We start from the raw sequence: 7,387 nt of genomic DNA, 5'->3' as shown, positions 1-7,387 counted from the left end.
CACAGTAGAAGCAGAGACCATTCTTCCTGCGGAATTCTCTACGTTGTTGGGGGGACACGGAGGCCCCGAGTTGCATAGGTATCTCTGAATCTTTCAGGGAGGAACGAAGCAACGGAGCTTCGGGAGGCATCATGGGGGAGTCGGAGGAGAAAACACATAAACGTTCACGTTGTCGTTCCCTGAGACGTCGGTCAAGTCGTATCGCTAAAGCCATAACCTGGTCTAGGGAGTCAGAAGAGGGATAGCTAACTAGCAGGTCTTTCAGGGCATTCGACAGACCCAACCTAAACTGGCACCTTAAGGCAGGGTCATTCCACCGAGAAGCTACGCACCACTTCCGAAAGTCAGAGCAATACTCCTCAACAGGTCTCTTACCCTGACTTAAGGTCACCAGCTGACTCTCGGCAAAGGCAGTCCTGTCAGTCTCGTCATAAATAAGTCCGAGAGCAGAAAAGAAACAATCAACGGAGGAAAGTTCAGGGGCGTCAGGAGCCAAGGAGAAGGCCCACTCTTGGGGCCCTTCCTGGAGCCGGGACATAATTATACCCACCCGCTGGCTCTCAGAACCTGAGGAATGAGGCTTTAAACGAAAGTAAAGCCTACAACTCTCCCGAAAGGAGAGAAAAGTCCTCCGGTCCCCTGAGAACCGGTCGGGCAACTTGAGGTGGGGTTCAAGAGGTGCGGTGCGGGGAACTACCAGGGTAGCATCAGGCTGGTTGACCCTCTGAGCCAGGGCCTGGACCTGTAGGGAGAGACCCTGCATTTGCTGAGCCAGGGTCTCACGGGGATCCATAGTGGTGTCAGGGACCAGGGGTAGACTAGGTATGGGCTTGTTATTATGTAACGGCAGGGGGTAGGGAGACGGACAAGTGAGCCCTAATCTACCCGCCACTCTGTCCCTGCCTACTTGCAACGACCCGCCCTAGGCGACGGGGTACAACTGGGCGGCGGTCCCTGCGCTCAGTAAGTGCACGACAAACACGACAAACATACAAGGAACACAAGCAAGGAAAAGGGGCCGTTGCCCACGGCAACACCGTGAGCAACCAGAGTGGTGAACGAGCCGAGTCAAGCCAGGAGTGTGCGAGGTACAAAACGAAAAGCAGAAGAGTAGTCGGTAAGCCAGGGTCGGTATGGAGCAGGATCAAAAATAGCAGGAGCTGTAGCTGGGCCAGGAACCACAAGGAAGGAAACAAAAGCAATAACAAGCACCGAGGGACAGGAAGTGCAGGCTTAAATAGACCGAGGGCGGGAGCTAGCTGAGTCTGGCCAGGTTACGATAGGCTCTCCCACTCCTAAGCCTGCCAGCCTGAATGGTGGAAGCAGGAGTCAGTCTCAGGGATGTATTCTCAGGTGCTGACTGATTAGTTCTGGGAGTTAACCCCGCAGTGCCTGGCAGATCCTTTACAGGAGGGCAGAGAGAAGACAAGGAAGGTGAATGAGCTGTTCCAATGTGAAATGCCGGAAACACAGACACACAGACGACACAAAACAAGAGGTGGCAATGTATTCATTAATTGCATTTAATCAATTAGCTCATTATCACTCATGCATTGTCCAACAGGTGTTGAAATAATGGGATTAAAAGGGGAGATCCCTTCAGAAAGACAGAAACAATGGCAAACACAAAAAACACTTTTGGAATCTGATTTTAGTCAACACATAAGGAAAGGGTGCACCGGTCCTGGAAATACTGCAATACCAGGTCAATGCGTGGAGTGGACAGAGCAAGCTCTATTTCCATCTCCCTGTTCTAAAAATCCATTTAATATATGGTCCCCAGATAGGGGACGTATCAGATATTAAACTGATAAGAACAGATTTTTTTGAGTTGACTACCCCAACAAAGGAGGTAACCGTTTATTTAAAATTTTGAACAAATTTACAATAAATCAATACATTTCAACAAAAATTTACATAAATTTGCAATCATGGTTTTTTAATACAGATAAATACAAATTGTCAAATAAAAACAATTTATAAAAGGGCACTTGGTGGCATCATATTATGGAACTCCATTCACTTAAAAACCATTTTCTACATAAAACAGGAGAGAGTTTTTTATCTAAAAGAAAATATTTGTACATTTCATTAAGACAAATGGCTAAAACATCTTCCACAGCTAAAACTTCACACTTAAATAATAAAATGTTTCTGGCCGCCCACAGAGCTGCTTTTACGCAGTTGGTGATCTTCCATGCCATCATTTTTCGAGTCTGTGTTGGGCATTCCAGGCATCCATATAAAACGCCATCACTTGTGTATCTCCGAAGTCCTGTAATCTTCTGTACCAAGGGGAGGATTCTTGTCCATATCAATTTCGCGTAAAAACATTCCCAGAATAGGTGGTAGACTGTCTCGTCATCTCTACATCCTCCCCTTGGACACGCAGCCGAGTTGGTCAGTCCCCTTCGATGCTGGAATGCCCGGCATGGAAGACACTCGTGGGCACAGCTCCAGGCCAGATCTTTCTGTGGGTTAAAAAGATATTTAGCGCTCACCATCTTCCATATTTCTTTACATTTTTGTTCATTAAAATTACTGATGGGAGCTACTAAAACATTTTCTTTTATCTTTTTTAAAATTCCTTTACTATTTTTTACTTCGTTAATATTTTTGTCTTTTAAGTTAAAAAGGTTTACAATTTTTTCTAAAATTTTATACTGGCCAGAAAGGTTAAAAGCATATGGGGAGCTTAAAACCGTGGAGAACCAACCGTTCCTCCTCATAAAATAACCTGTGTTAAAACGTATAAAATATGACCAGTAATGTTCCTTAAAAACTGCATTAAGACATAAAGTAAAAAATTTTATTAAAAGGAATGCTTTTATATCGGGGAAATCTTTCCCCCCCATTGGTTTGGGTAATATTACCTTCTCTCTCCTGAGCTTTTCCATCCTGGAGTTCCATAAAAATGTGAAACATGCTTTAATTATTTTTTTCAATAAAATCTCAGGGGGAGGGAATACCATACTTAAATATAATAAAATAGGTAAAATCACCATTTTTGTAATTAAAACCTTTCCCTCCATTGTTAACTTTCTCATGTTCCACATGCAAATTTTCTGATTGACTTTTTGTGCCACCAAGTCCCAACTGGTAAAACCATTATTTGACTCATTGAAGGAGACTCCTAAAATTTGTACAGACTCTGACACAGGGACTGGAATGTCCATTAAAACCATTTTGCCGATATTTAAGATGTTACTTTTATTAAAATTGACTAAAAAACCGGAGGAGCAACAGAATTGGTAAATCTGTTTAAAGGATTTCTGTAATGACAGGGTGTCCCTGCAAAGGACCGCGACATCGTCCATGTACCCCACCACTTTAGCCTCTAGTCCCCCCCCGCCCGGCAGGGGGACTCCGCTTATCTGCTTATCCTTTCTTAACCTGCAGAGTAGAGGCTCGATCGCACAAATAAAAAGTAGTGGGGACAAGGGACACCCCTGCTTCACTCCGGAATTTAAAAGGACATCCTGTGTCTTAAAACCCTTTACTAAAATTTTGCTAGTACAATTTTCATAAAAGGCCTTCAGAGACTGTAAAAAACCTTCCGGTATACCCATTTTTTCTAAAACCTTAAAAAGATAAAAATGTGACACTCTATCGAAGGCTTTCTCGAAATCTATAGATAAAATTGCTATTTTACCTCCTCTCTCTTTCGTGTCACTGATCACATCTTTTAAAAGGTTTAAATTATCCCATATACTCCTCCCGGGTATCCCACAGACCTGATTGGAGTGTATGATCTGGCCTATCACTGCTTTTAATCTGTTCGCACATATCTTCGCCATTACTTTGTAGTCAGAGTTTAGCAAAGTGATAGGCCTCCAATTTTTAATGTCTGTTTTGTCCCCCTTTTTGTAAAGCAGGGACACCTCGCCTTTCTTCCAGGACCCCGGGAGGGCTTTTATTCTAAAAACTTGGGTAAAAAGGGGGTGGAGATCCTCTTTTAAAATACCATAAAATATAACATAGAATTCTATAGGTATACCGTCAGGGCCAGGGACTTTACCTGTTTTAAAACTCTTTGTAGTTTCTAAAATCTCCTGTTCCGTAATATCCTGTAATAAAAACACTTGGGAAGCAGGATCTAAAACAGCATCCACCTCCTTCAATGAGTCGTTCATAAAATCAACATCAACATGTTTTGTATTAAAAAGATCCGCATAAAAACCGTGCACCTTTTTTAAAATGTTTTGGGTATTTGTTTCCCCATCTATCTCATTTAACAGGGTATGCTTATCATTTATTTTCTTGAAGAAGTACCTGGAGCAGGTCTCATTTTCTTCAAGATGTTTTACCTTAGAGCGAAAGATTATCTCCTTTCCCCTCTGCTCCAGGCACTGGGAGATTTCTTTTTTAATTTCGGTGATCTCTTTCTCCACATGCATACCCTGTTCTCTGAACTTGTATTGGGTCTGCAGACGGGTATTTAAATTAGCATAAAATTCAAATTTTTCTTTTGCTTTCTTCATCCCAGCTTTAATAAAAAAATCTCTTATCGTTATTTTCATTTTTTCCCACCAGGAAACAATTAGCATATTGGGATGTCTTACCCGTCTGCAGCCCTTATAAAAGGTGATAAAATCGGATAAAATTTGCGGATCCTCTAAAAGGGATACGTTTAATTTCCAGGCTTTCTTCGGAGTTCTCCTTTGATCGTTCAAATTAACTTTAAAATATAAAAGTTTATGGTCAGAAAACACGTTAGAATTAAGATCACATTTAAAAGGCAGTATTTGATAAGAGCAAAAAATAAAATCAATCCTGGAGCTGCAGTTTACATTGCTCCAGGTGACGCCGTCCTCTTCAGGTAGATCCCTATTGCATTTTTTAAAAACATCAGTAAGTTTAAAATCCACTGTAATATCTTTTAAAATAGACGGGGTTTTATCATAATTTCGACTTACTGAATTAGAGAACCGGCGTTCCCCCTTTAAAATACAATTAAAATCACCAGCTAAAATAAGTGGTTCTGAATCATTGATAAAAAGGGGTAAAATTTCTAGCATTTTTGCTCTTTCCTTCTTGTCTGTAGAACCATAAAAGTTTAAAAACTGCCATCTAACACCGTTTATAAAAGCTTTGACCATTAAAATTCTGCCTGGTAAAATTTCATAAAAACGATCAATTAAAACGTTCCCTTTGAATAAAATGGCGACACCTGCGGCTTTTGATTCATTAGACCCGGACCACACTGAAGGTCCGAGTCTCCAGTCTTCCTCATATTTTTTATAATTCATGCGGTGAGGTATGCAGCATTCCTGTAGGAAAAACACTGAGGCGGTAAAAACAGAAAGGTAGTTAAAAAGGGCAGCTCTTCTTGTCTGTGAGTGCACGCTTCTTACATTAAAGGAAAGACCACATAACTCAGCCATGAGGAAAAGGGAGAGAGACAGTCTATTTTTATCTTACCCGAGGAGGCCTCAGCAGTCCTCCGCGTCGCCAGACACCCCACTCGAGCTCTCATCATCATCTTTCCTCGAGTCAAATGTGCGCATCGATGAGGTTTGAGAGGAAGACCCATCACTCAGCTGACCCCCCATACCTAAGGCGCTTCTTGAAAATGGGTCCCAGACGGACTCAACGGGTAAGATTTGGCAATCTTTGGCAGCGCCCTCCCCTTCTATAGGGGCAGGAATCGCGCTTCCGGACGTCTCAGGGACCACGCTTACCTCGGAGGCAGCTGTCCCTATATCCCCCAACTGTCTAGAAGGGGGGGGACCTTTAGCTGTCGCTTCCGGGGGCACGTCAACTGGTTTCCCTGCCTTCAACCTGGCAGGTACTCCCATCGGCACCCCCGCTGCCACCTCCGAGTACGCCCTACGTCTCTTAGTGAGCGCTGCCGCTCCGCCCGGGACCTCTGCCTCAGGTACAGGCTGACCCAGCATCTCTTGCAGGCCAGTAGGATCAGCTTCATCCGAACTACCCTGTGCCCCAGTCTCCTGGGGGGGCTCTTTCGTCCGCTGATCACTGGCTCTGCGTTTTTGTCGCCTCTGCTCTTTAGGGTCACCTGTTTGGGGGGGTCTGCTGGAGGTATCCATATCGTCTTGCTCGCCTCCTTGGGGTTCCTCTCCTTGTACAGGGGTGATCTGGCCTGCGGGCCGCTCGGGACGCCTTGGCCGGTCCTCGGGTTGTTCCAACTCTTTAGATCTGTGGGGACAAGTAGCATAGAGGTGACCAACTCGGCTGCAAAAACGGCACCTTTTCCCCAGAGGGCAAGTTTTGGTCTCGTGCTCAGAGCTGCCGCAGTTCCTACAGGTGCTGTCGCAAGACTCCTTGGTGTGACCGTACTTTTGGCACTTCCTACAGAATGGAGGCATCCCTGAAAAATAAAAGTCTCCGGCCATATCACCTATTTTAAAACGTGCTGGCGGCAACATTATCCCTCCTGTAAAATTGGCATCTTTATAACATGTTACATTGAATCTCCACTTTGAGGTCCATACACCAACCTCATTCATGACTTTGCCAATACATTTCACAGTTTTAAAATAAGGGAATAAAAAGGACATCACTTCTTTTAAGTCGGCAAAAGGGCAGTACATCTTTATAACTATCATTTTAGTGATGTCCATAACGTGCTCATAAAAATCAACACCGTCCAGTCTCGGGTCATTTTTTACCGTATAAGCCGCCAGCAGATCTCTGAATACTCCATTCTGTATGAAAGTAACATCGTATGTCCTCCTTCTTGGGTAATCCTGCACCGCCAAAATTTCTCGCTTCTGGATGTTGAAGATACCAACAAGTACGGTCTCCACCACAAATCTTAAGCCGCAGGTCGTCGTCGCCTTCTCCTCCGATAGAACTACACGAATCGTGTTTTTAATCCGGGCATAAGCCGGTATCTCACATGGATCCTCGTCCATGGTGAGTAAGGTATTGTTACGCTACTCCGTAGTAGGCGCAACTCCCCTTTTCGGCCGAAACCTACACGGGGGTATATGGATCGCAACCCGTTGCTCAGGACTAAGCCTCTCTCCCAAATAGCAGCACGGGGGTGAAGTCCAGGCGAACCTGGACGATCCCCCGAGGCCGAGAGAGAGGGTACCTGAGCACCTCCTAACCAAGACCAGGCAGCACTGACTACAAGTAATTAGAACTACACTTGATCTCAGCCAGAAGGCCGAGAAGCGATAACCCGAACGGGCCGCGCGTTGCCCGAGCCTGCCCGATACTGCTGTTCAGCCCTTGCAGCGATTCAGCCTACTTCTAGGCAATTCCATGGGGCCCTGCAGGCTCACACACTCACAGCTACACGGGAGGTGAATAAAGGCCGGAGAGGAAGCCAGACAGGATTTGCTTCTTTTGCTTGCACCACAATGCAGTGCTGAAAGAGGAGGAATCTACATAAAAACGCCTTCCTGGCAACGCCCAA

General features: G+C 44.7%; 1 non-coding gene across 1 annotated transcript; it reads right to left on the bottom strand.

Moving 5' to 3' along the window:
- Nucleotides 1-1,668: 1,668 nt before the first annotated feature.
- Nucleotides 1,669-1,856, bottom strand: LOC142729602 (U2 spliceosomal RNA). The gene has a single exon (XR_012878381.1). It is a non-coding gene; the product is annotated as a U2 spliceosomal RNA (small nuclear RNA).
- Between the last annotated feature and the right edge of the window lie 5,531 nt (nt 1,857-7,387).

This window comes from Rhinoderma darwinii, unplaced genomic scaffold (assembly GCF_050947455.1).
Source record: "Rhinoderma darwinii isolate aRhiDar2 unplaced genomic scaffold, aRhiDar2.hap1 Scaffold_729, whole genome shotgun sequence".
Taxonomy (NCBI): domain Eukaryota; kingdom Metazoa; phylum Chordata; class Amphibia; order Anura; family Rhinodermatidae; genus Rhinoderma; species Rhinoderma darwinii.
Note: the sequence above shows the minus strand (reverse complement) of the source record. Positions and strands in the feature narration are given on the sequence as shown.